This window comes from Galeopterus variegatus, unplaced genomic scaffold (assembly GCF_000696425.1).
Source record: "Galeopterus variegatus unplaced genomic scaffold, G_variegatus-3.0.2 Scaffold1278, whole genome shotgun sequence".
Classification (NCBI taxonomy): Eukaryota; Metazoa; Chordata; class Mammalia; order Dermoptera; family Cynocephalidae; genus Galeopterus; species Galeopterus variegatus.
The window spans coordinates 205,769-217,757 of record NW_007727389.1 but is presented as its reverse complement, the minus strand read 5'-3'; positions in this window follow the sequence as shown (position 1 = coordinate 217,757).

The following is an 11,989-nucleotide window of genomic DNA, read 5'->3' as shown; positions in this document are numbered from 1 at the left end:
TTTACTTAGATGATGCTGCTTTCCGGCTTTCCCCCTCATTCCCTTCTCATTTATTATGCTGTTTTTGAGTTACATATTATGAAAATAATTGCCTTTAAAATAGAAATATGCAGGGTGCTCTTGTTGAAAAATTTCAAGGCCTTATACGTGGGGTCTAATGATGGAATTTCAGGCACTGCCCCAAGGAGTTACAAGATATTTTGAGATTGGATGAGTCTTCTCCCAAAGTCTTGAATTATTTTACCCGAGAGTAAGCCTATTCTGAGTGGTTTTGTGCAAGCCCAGTTATGGCAGTCAATGCTGAGAGCCTGTTTAAAACATCTTCACATGGGCACATCTGTTCCTAGAACCCCTGACTGTAAACATTCCTGTACAACATGGGCTTGCATTTCAAATTTTCTAGTTTCAGAAACTTTGCTCATAGCTACTGTGCTCTTAATTACTAAGCTATATAGCCTCAGCATATTTATATTGATAGTTACTATATTTAGTTGTTCAACAAATCTAAAAAAGATAGCTACAAAACTATTTTTTATGTTTCAACAGTAACTTATATATCGTTACTATTAAGATTGTCCAAATAATATTGGATGAAGAGAGTCTATGATTTTGAAATAAATTGAATTACCAAGTGTATTTATATTGATAGTTACTATATTTAGTTGTTCAACAAATCTAAAAAAGATAGCTACAAAACTATTTTTTATGTTTCAACAGTAACTTTTATATCGTTACTATTAACATTGTCCAAATAATATTGGATGAAGAGAGTCTATGATTTTGAAATAAATTGAATTACCAAGTTTCTCTTATCCTTCAACTCCAGTTGCCCTATTGCCTCTACCCTCCTTACTTATACACCAAAATATTTATGAATAATGCACTGTAAACATTTCTAGAGAAATTATTTTTCTTGTAAATAGGGAGTCTTGAAATCAGGCAAAAAAATTGTTATTATATAACAAACTTGTAGAGTAATCATAAACGAATGATTTAATAGAATGTAAAAACCACAGAAACGTTGCTGATTAAAGTTAAAATCATGCCTTATTCCTGTCAGCTATGGAACTTGGGCAAAGGCTTTTTGAATCGGGGGACTGTCTCTGTTTTAAGAGATCACACATCTGATGCAGCAATTACATGGGGGCTTTCTCAATTACTTTCATCGAGCCCAATCCTTTTTCCAAGACATAATTAAAACATCTTCCAACGGTGAGAGGGCCAGCTATGGTACTTCATCATAAGTTTCTAACTGTCTCTAGATTTGCTTTACCTTCCATGACTGTACTAATTCTCATCCAGATTTTAGACATATGGCAATTTGCACGGATTTTACATTTAGAGCAGATTAAACTGTGTTCAGTTTGGTGGTCAGAAGAGTCTAGTGGAGGGAGTGTAAATATGATCCACAATGTGGAGGTGCAAGCAGTAACATATGGCTATGTTTTTCTAAATCAAATAAAATCGATACATTTGTTTTCTACTTTAGTTTGGCTAGCTATTCAGTATTAGTTACAATTCTATGTCACTCCCCTCTATATTTTGGCATGGTACAAGAAGCCCAGGTGGTTACAGAGTTGAAAAAAAGCAGGGAAGACTTTTGGTCATCAGTTGTCCTTTTTAGTCACCGCGATAGATGCTTATGGTACAAACCTTGATGATCTTTTTGGAGAGATCTTTTACTCACTCTAAGCCAAGCTGGGACAGGGAATTTGCCAAAGCTGTGGTCTTTAAAAGACTACTAGGAAATGATTTTTTAAAAATTGAAACATAATTGATTACTCCTATCTGTTAGGTACAGAGTTGAATATCAATGCCTGTGTGCAGTATGTGATGTTCAAATCAAGATAATTAGTATATTCAACATTACACAATGTAATAATTTTTTGTGGTCCTTTAACAATTTCTCACTAACTCCTTTCCTCCTCCCCCTTTCCCACCTCTGTTAACCTCAGGCCTGTTCTCTCCTTTTGAAAATTTAATGTATTATTGATTATTGTGATTGTTGTTCTTTCTTTTTAGTTTTTTTTTTTTAGCTCCCACTTATGAGGGAGGATATGTGGTATTTCTTTTTCTGAGCCTGGCTTATTTCACTTAATTTAATTTTCTCTGAGTTCATCCATGATGCTGTGAATGGCAGAATTTCATTCTTTTTCATGGCAGAGTAGTGTTCCATTGAGTATATATACGACATGAAAATGAAATTTTTGAATAGCCTGAAACCACTTTACCTAGCCTGGTTGTATCAGACCCTCTCTTGTGTGGTGAAAATTTTTCATGAAGCCACACTAATAGCCAATAATCCTATGAAAACCTGATAAAACATATCAGGAAAATGAATATTAATATCATAATGGATATTAATATCACAATAGTCTATACATAGCAAAAAATAAAAATTAGGACTATAACAAGTGATGGTGGAGACAGGGAGAAATGAAATTTATAAGCTGTTAATGGGAGTACAAACAGGTGTAACCACTGGCAATATTTGCAATACTTAAACACCTGGTCAAATATTAACCCTTTATATACTGACTCGTGGGAAAGTCTGTGATGGCTAGGAGGCTGGCCAGGTGGGAGAACAACTTGTCCTGGTTTGCCAGGAACTCTTCTGGTTTAAAACTGATTGTCCTATGTCCCAGAAACTCTCCCAGTCCCAGGAAAACCAGGACAGTTTAGGTCACCCTGTGGCCATAGTAACTGCAAGGGGATCTTCAAGGGGCTCAGGTCAGCAGCTAGTTACAAGTGTGGAATTATCTCAATATTTTGCAAACTAGTCAGACCATAATGGTGTATACCAGCTGAACATTGTCTCTAGAAACAGTCACTTTAGAAGACAGTTTGGCATTATCCTTTGATATTCAATATACCCATACCCTTTGACCCCCAAACTCCTCTCAATGGCATGTAGATAGTGCAACTCTTGAACTTATGTTCTAGGAGATGTGTACAAGAGTGACTTAGCAGCACTATTTGTAATAACAGAACAATTGGAAACAACTTAACCATCCTGCAACAAAATAATAGGTGACTGTATTCTGCTTTTCATATTCTACGAAGCAGTATAAATGAAGAAACCATAGCTAAAAGCACCAGTATGCACTTATCTTACAAATAATATTGAACCAAAGAAACAAGTTGAAAACTACAGAGGATATGGTTCATTTATATAAAATTAGAAACAGGCAAAAGTAAACAATATTTTAAAGGATTGCAAACATGTGAAATTATAAAGAAAAGCAAGTGGATGATAAATACAAAAATTCATGGTAGTAATACCCTGTGGGATAAAGAAGGGAGCTCACAAAAGGCTTCAAAGACCCTTTTAGGCAGTTCATGAGATAAAAACTAATTTCTTAAATATTTGAGAATGTATTGGTATTTTTCACTGTTATTGACATTTGTACTGATGGTGCAAAAGCAATGGTAGGTAAATTGCTTTTACCCTATCATGAATCAAGGCTAAACTAAACTCTCCTAGTGGTCAACGTATTCTTCATTAACCATGCACCACGCCCAAAAATGAAAACATAAAAAAACCCCCAAACCAAAGGCAATTTCACTTAAAAATGTCCTTGATTAGGTAGCAAAGACTACTTAATATCTCTGGTAAAGTAGCAAAGACTATTAAACTACTGTTTATTCTCTTGACTGAGGATACAACTTTTTAATATTCCGTGTGATGAAATGGGAACTATGCATAAGCATTTCTGTTGCATATTGAAAGATGATTGTCGTGTGCTTGCTTTAGGTGAGGATTAAACTATTTGCTTTTTTCATAAAACACCAATTTACCTAAAAGAACAACTAATAGAAAAATTATAGTTTTTCAGATTTAGGTATTTGGTAGACATTTTCTTAAAAATGAATGAAATGATCCTATCAGTTCATGGGAAACAATTGATAGTATGTGTTGCTAATGATAAAGTTTTTAAGTGAAGATTAGAATTTTAGAAAACTTATATGGGCTTCTGTGAGCGTGAGTTTTTCAATACCTGAGAACTTCTTTGTTGACATTAGAAGTGCTATTAGGGAGTGTGATTTTTGATACTGTTTAACGAAATGTGTGAAACTTTGGAGTATCTGAATTACTCAGTGAATCAAAAATTTTTTCCAAATAACCAATGCATACTGTTAAGAGATAATGCATGGGTAAAATATCCATTCAAAGTACAGAATAGACCAATGGATCTTTTTGTAAGAGAGGAGGCAAAGTTCATTAATATGGTTTCCAATGCCACATTGAATATAATCTTTAAGCAACTACTATTTGTTGTGTTGATGTAATGTCAAAGAAGAGTGTCCACAATTATCTGAAAAGGTTATTAAAACACTCCTACCTTTTCCAATTTCATTCATGTGTAGGGCTAAATTTTCTTGATATACTTTACCCAAAACATGATACAGCAACAAATTGAACTTGAAGGATATGAAACTCCAACTGTCTTCTATCAGGCCTGACTTGAATGAAATTTGCAAAAGTGTAAAACAATGTTACTCTTAACCAAATCTTTTGGCTTGAAAAATATATTTGTTTTTTAAAAAAATATGTTATTTTTTAATGGTTATTAGTATTTTTAAATAGATATTTAAAAGTATTCTTATTAAATATACCGAGATACAGTAAATATCAATAGATGTAATCCACTTCAACGAAAAGTATTTCGAGTCCTCAACAATTTTTAAGTGTAAAGTGACCCTGAATTAAAAAGTTGGAGAACCACTGCTATGTCTCTTTCCTGCAAGGCAGGTAGAGTCAATCATGCTGCTCCTTACCTCGATACCACCCAACACTCCTTCCTCACATGTGGTAAAAGCCAGAGCCTTTCCTGTGGCCCATGGGTCCTCCTTCCTTGAGCCCATCTTCTCCAGTTCTCTCCTTTGTTCATGTTTCCCCAGACACCTGACATTACTGCATTCTACAACATACCAAGCTTATCTGGCCTCAGAGTTTTCCACTTATTCCTTCTACCCCGAGTCCTCTTTCCCCAGATCTTTGTTTATCTTTTTATTTTGTGTCTTGGCTATGCACACGTTACTGTAAGGGAGTCCTTCCCTCTTGCTTTCCCTTCTTTATCCCACTTGCTTAAATTTTCACTCATTACCTGATAACATAATTTACATTATTTACTTGCTTATTATCTGTCCCTCCTACTAGAACTGTCACTCTGTTATGTAACAGACTTTCTTGTATTCACTGATTCAGCTACAGGATCGAGAATGTACCAAGTTGTGTAAATGATTTCATGGCTTGTCTTAACATCTTAGAGGTAGCTGTAGTAGCTTTATCCATCCCCTAATTAGCAGCCAAAAATTGGAGGACTCCTTTGAAGGACATTCCGTATGCACATTTTACATCAAGTCAGAGAAGGGGGCTTTTTATGCCAGGCTGGCAGAATGGTTCCAGGCTGAGGTCTTTATAAGATTTCTACTTAACAAAAGAAATCTTGATATACCATAGTCCTGGACCTTGTTCATGGTCTACTTTGATGGCAAGTTTCCAATAATAACACACCATTTTATACTTGAACTCTATATCCTATATTCAGGAGTGCATTTGGTGGATGTAACACATCATAGAGGGTAGGTCGAACCCTAAAGTCTGTTCTTTTTCCTGAGTTCTTTTAATAGATATTTTCTTTATGTTGTGAAAAGTTTTCCCTAGCCAAACTTTTTTTGGTGTGCTAGATACTGTGCGATTTTATGAGCACCAGAGAAGATGGCAAAAATGCAACACCACTAGGATTTTGTCTCTCTGTAGGTCAGGTCATGTCTCTGCACACAGGGGGCTTCTCTTATCATAAAGCAGAAAGATTGTAATGGCTGTTCATTTTTCTCTCCTTGTAATACTAGGTCCATGCGTCTCCTCTCAACCTTTTGTTTATTCTGAATATTTAAGAAAGATTAGAAGAGAGTTTTGTAAGTATAACATATATTTATTTGAGATATATCAAAAGAAGTTAAATTTTCATAAAAGTTAATTTTGTGAGAAAAGAGAAAACCTCAAAAATAACATTACCTTTTAAAAACCAATTATATTTGCAAAGACTTAAGCATATAAGCAAAGAATTAATCATAGTAAAACACTTTAAAAGATGTATTATTATGAAATATTCCGTTATTTTTTATTTCATGATACCTTTTAATGTTAAGATCTTAGAATGAATCATTTTAAAGGTACATTTTAAAATATTATTTCCTCAAATCACTGTTATAAAGACTCATTCACCACCATTTTGGAAATAAGGAAACCAAAGCTTAGAGGATATAACTAATGTGTACAAGATTCCGCAGCTGGTAAAATAAGTGGCAACTTCAGGATTCAAGCTCAGTTCTTCTGATTTCTAGTCCAGGGCTCTTTCTATTTTACTGTTATACTTTTTATTATACTATTTTGAGGTATCAAGGCATGAGTAAGGATTTTTCTTTATCATCTTGGTTATGTGTGTGTTGATTTGAGACTCATATAATAATTGAGTTATCACCTTTAGCAAATACCAGAGGATATAAATGCAGCCAGAAAATTATGAGGTTTCATTCAAAGAATACATTTTTTCCCCCTGAAAATCCAATTTCAATAGAAGGACAAAAAGAAATGTATGTTATCAAATAAATAGAGCACTGAAGAAAAGCAAATTTTGTAGGAGCTTGCATTATAAAATATTATCATACAAAATTGATAGAACCTTTCAGAATCTGTTAAAAGCCCCAACATAGCAGTAGAGGGTATTAAAAGTCTCTTCAAATATCTGCTCTGTCTAGTCATGAGGGTATCTCCTGGATACTAGGAGTGGCAATTATTTTAACCAAGCAAAGTAAACGCTCTTCTCTGTTGCCAAATATTAGCAGAAAGATAGCAGGTAAAGAGCGAGGTGAAGAGAGATAAGCAAGAAAGAATATATTTATATTGATTTAAAGAATGATGAGTGTAAAGTTATTAAGTGTAGTAAAAAGGCACTAATTAGACTTACATTAGATGTTGAAAGCAGCAAACTTCTCTGTGATTTCTCAAAGTCATTCTGAAATGACAGTGTAGGAACCCAAGAAAGTAATTTGATTAAAACTCTTTACTTTTCACATGGGTAATTACCACAATATTTTTTTTATTGCAGTACCTTTGCATATTAGTTATGTATTTAATTTTATGATGCATGTCACTGATATGCCTAAGTGGTAGAAAAGGACGTGGTAGTACACTTACCATTAGTGCTTACCGATGTGTGAATTAAACAGTGGTATGAAAGATGCTTCTCACAGTCATGTAAATATAAGTTAAATTGGTAAGTATAAAAATACTTCTTTTGAACAACTTTTAATTTAATCAGTTAGAATAAATACGTTACACATTAGGATGTTCTGAGTCACGTATTTTGAGGTAGAGGAAAAATGACTTTGGCATGTTCCCCTTGGAGTCATCAAATAGGTGTCTGTTTTTCTAATTAAGTATTTCTACGCAAACTTTGAATGTAATAAGATAATATTAAAAGATTATTTACAGAAGGATAACCCATAAGTCAACAAAATGATGAGGCTGCCAAAAAATGCTCGTATAGTTTTAAACTGCTTTAGAGATATGGCATAGAGAGAGAGAGAGAGGTGAGGGTGCTGCTGTACTGCATGCTGGCTGGTGCCCATGTGGAATGCAAGGGGCATGGCCTCGGGGGAGGGAGAAAAACCAGCACCAGGAGAAGATCTAAAACCATAATGATGAAGCCAGTTCTGAAAGTCATGGGGATGTTTAATCTAGGGAGACAAAGACATAGATGAATGTGCTAGCTCCCTTTAATTTCTTTTTTCTGAGAAAGGCATTAGTTAGCTGGCATCCTAGTTGTACTGGTTAGAAAATATTTCAAATTTCACCACTGCCTTTGTCTACTACTTAATATTATCCTCAAGTGTGTCAAGGGCCATTATAATAAGTGAGATATTTTTTCTTGATAGATCCACTTAAAAGATCCTCCATTTGAAAGGATCTATTCTCCATAAAAGGCAGCAAGGATTATAAATAAAATATGTGTGTGTGTGTGTGTGTGTGTGTGTGCGCGTGTGTGTGTTTGTGTTTTGGATATATTTATATTCAAAACCAGGAACTAAATGAGAGCAGGATTCAGTTATAATTTAACAGTCATATAATGAATCATGTAAAACCTCACTTGATTTGTGCCATATTTTCAATTTATTTAAAGAATTTTTGGTGTCCTTTACAGACTGGCACTTTGGGCAGCTGTCTGGCTTATCTGTCTTTTAATTCAATTTTGGTTGGATGGCCTGTTAATTGGAAAGATACATTAAAAAATCAAGTGGAGCTTAAATGTCTGAGATCTAGGACTCTCAACTTCAAAATACTATATTAGAAAATCAAAAGATAATTTGGTATTCATGGATATACAGAAACATCTTGACTGAAACTCTTTAGCTAACTAATTGATTTACTGTCATATGTGTCTTGAAATTAGGACACACTGGTTATAGGTACAGACCAATACCAGAAAGAATAGGTAGTAAAATTCATGCACTTATTCTCCTTCTTGTGGTGTCTCTCAAAACGTTAGTGTTAGTTCTTGATTATAGAATTTTCCAAATGAAAATAGTTGCATTTTTAACCTTTCAGAATAAAATTTAAAAAATTATGAAGGCGAATATCTGGAGTGGAGAACAGGTCCTTTCATTATGAATCTTACTTATGACTTCTAATTAAGACAGAGGAGGATTGCTGAAGAAACAGTTTGTATAAAGTATAACAGAGAGTGATTTGTAAATTTGCAGGTTAGATTTTCCTGTCCTTGCCTCTAGTCAGCATATTATTTCAAACCATTTTAACCAAGAAAGCAATATTTTTTTTTTTTCTAGCAACTCCTTATAAAATGTTCCAATGAAATATATAGGATAAATAGTATGCTCGGTTTTTTGTTTGTTTGTTTTTGGTCTATTCAGGACCATAGACTTGCTGTGATTCACTCCTAGTGTTTGCAGTCCTGGTGTTATAACTGACCTACAACTGGGATTGCACTACGATCTTGACTTTGTTAACGCAGTGATCTAACTAGCTCAGCTCCTTGATGTTATTCTGATCGAGAACTTGGTCATGTCCCATGTTAATTAATCAGAAGGTAAAAATCAAGCTTGTAATTTAGATAGGCTTATTTAATCTTCACTACTACATTAAAAGTAAGTGGGAAAACACTGAAATATTGGACATAAACTTATAAAGAAGGAAACTGAACCTGTGTGAAGGAAACTATAAAATCTGAAAAGTCCATTAACCAATCTGAAAGACATCATGCTCTTGAATGGGAAGACTCAATAACAATATCATACCAAATTATTATATACATTTAATGCAATTCCAGCTAGAATCTTGATGGACTTTATATTTTTAAAAAATGAATTGGGTAAAATGATACTAATTATGTAAATACAAAAGAATGAACAACAAAGGGTAGCCAAAAAGTTAGGAAAAGTAGGAATAAATTTGTTTTAATAGATATTATAACACTAAAAATCAATTATTAACAAATAAATTGGTATTGGCTTAGTTTAAAAAAAATGTATTGGAAGAATAAAATAGACCACTCAAGCCAGTATATGAGGGATTTCACATATGGAAATTATCTGGGAACGAATGTTTTATTTAATAAATAGTGTTAACACAACTAGCTATTCATTTGGAAGAAGAGAAAAAAAGGGTGCTTCGTTCCTTGTGTTATACACAAGATATAAATTCCAACAGGAGTAAGGGCTTATATATTATGAATCCATTTAAATAAATGATTAACTTTCTACCAGTTGAGTTGGAGAGATTTTCAAAAAGCAATGATAAACCATGGTAAAGTATGCCAATCCCTACATGTACTCTCCCCCCACCTCCAGTGAAAGCCACAGAAAACTGTTCCCAGGTGTCTAACTCTGGTTACCTTGATGGGAATATGATAATTTGTAGAAAGGTAGAGGAGCACAAAAAACAAACACGTAAGTGAAGAAAAAAAGAAACAAACAAAAATAAAAGTTGCTTACAATAAAAATAGCCTGTGTGATGTAGAAGTGTGTGTGTGTACAGAAACATAAAAAGAACCATGAGGGAATGGTCACTAAAGTGTTAGTGGTGGTCATTGTCATGTAGCAGGATTTCTAATGATTTTTGCTTCCTTCATTATGCTTTCCTGTGTTGATCAAAGTTTCATTTTACAAATCACACTTATAATTATATAACTAGAACAACAAGTGATGAAATTTTTCTGACTGAAGGCAATCAGGACTCAGGGATAGGAAGGGAAAAAGGGAAGGATTTTACATATACAACAAGACGAAGATACTAAATTACTTTGTAATGCAGCAACTGTTAATATTGTGTCTTCTTAAAAATTATTGACATGCTAAGAAAAATCATAATTTGGTATAGACTATGAAGCTTTTACTTGTTTTCTTTTCATTTTTGCAGTGTTTGTGGTGAAAGAGGAATAAGCTTGCAATAAGAGAAGGAAAATAATTTTTGCTGACCCTATGATGGTTTTGTACTGTGGCAGCTAAGTTTGGTCTATCTTTACCACTGTCCCTTTTCTGGTACAGGTCTGGGTTAGAGTGGCTACAGGACATATGTGAGTGAGACTTGGGGAACAAGTGAAGTGGCTGCCTTTATGTTTTGGAGGTTGCCTTGATTGGAGGCAGAGAGGAGCCTGCAGAAGCGCCAGTGGGTTTCCCTGTGTCTCTGCTTTTCCTCAGGCGTGCTGGTTCTTCTTGCTGATGCTAGCCCTGTTGGACAACTGAGACTTCAGGTTTACCACCAAATGTTTTACTAAGAAATCTCCAAAATAATAGTCATAAAGAACAAAACTGTTCAGATTTTTACATCACCCTTATGGGAAGTGCTCAGAAGTTCTGATTTGTTCATCCACATGAGAGCTTGTTGACAACTTTTTCTCTCATTTTTTTTTGAATGTTTAATTCTCCAGGTCCTCCCATAGTTATATAAAGTCTAATTTCTATAACAAATTCCTTATTCCATATTTTTTTATTGTGTTTCTGCTTTTCTGATTGAATCCTGATACAGAATTTGGTTCCTGGAAATGGGGATCTCTTATAATAAAAACCTAAATCATAAGTCACTTATTGTGACTGGGTTGAAGGAGGAAGTTTCAAGAGTCCTGAAGAGATTATTTACATCAGCTGGAAGATACTGGAGTAGAGTGTTGCTAAGAGCTTGAAAAACACTGAGAAAAAATATTAGGCTGGAGAAAAAGGGGATTCTTATTATGTAATAGTGGAAAGTTTGGCAACACTGTCATCTATGGTAATGTTGAAAAGAGAAAGTGTCCCTAATAAACTCACGGATCTGGCTGAGTAGATTTAGACGTGCCAAATAGTTTTTTTATGCCTGTGATAAAACAAAAAAGGCTTCTAAGTATCTGAAGGTCATTATTCCATGATCCTTGATGCTTAGATTAAGTATTTCTGGAAAGAAATTGGAGTGTAAATTTTGCTGAACAGAGTGGACTATAATTTGACACACAGGAAGCCCACAAAACTTTTAAAAGAATTATGTAAATTTAGACTGAAAGGGATGAGATTATATAAAATTGAAAGAAATTTTTTTTTATCCCTAACTTTCAGGAGGCAGGTTGAAAAAAAACTGCTTAGTTACAAGGATGGATATTCTCAGGGAGAAAGAAGAATGACTCAGAGGGTAGAATCAAGATCCCAGAAGGAGCAGCTCCAGAGAGTCATTCTGAGGAAACAGGACTGAGCCATAATGACGGAACTGGCAACACATGTCCAGATGGATCTCAGAACTTCTGTGGATCTGATATATACCTCTTATTTTGTCTTTTGTTTTGAAAGGGAGTATCTATTTCAGTCATCCTATGTCTTTTCACTATTGTGTGGGGTGTGTATGTGGCAGATAATTAGCATCTTTAGTTAACAGGTCTTTAGATTTATAGGAACCATACTTGAAGAGCTGAACTTCAGGAAACACAGCACATCTGCACTT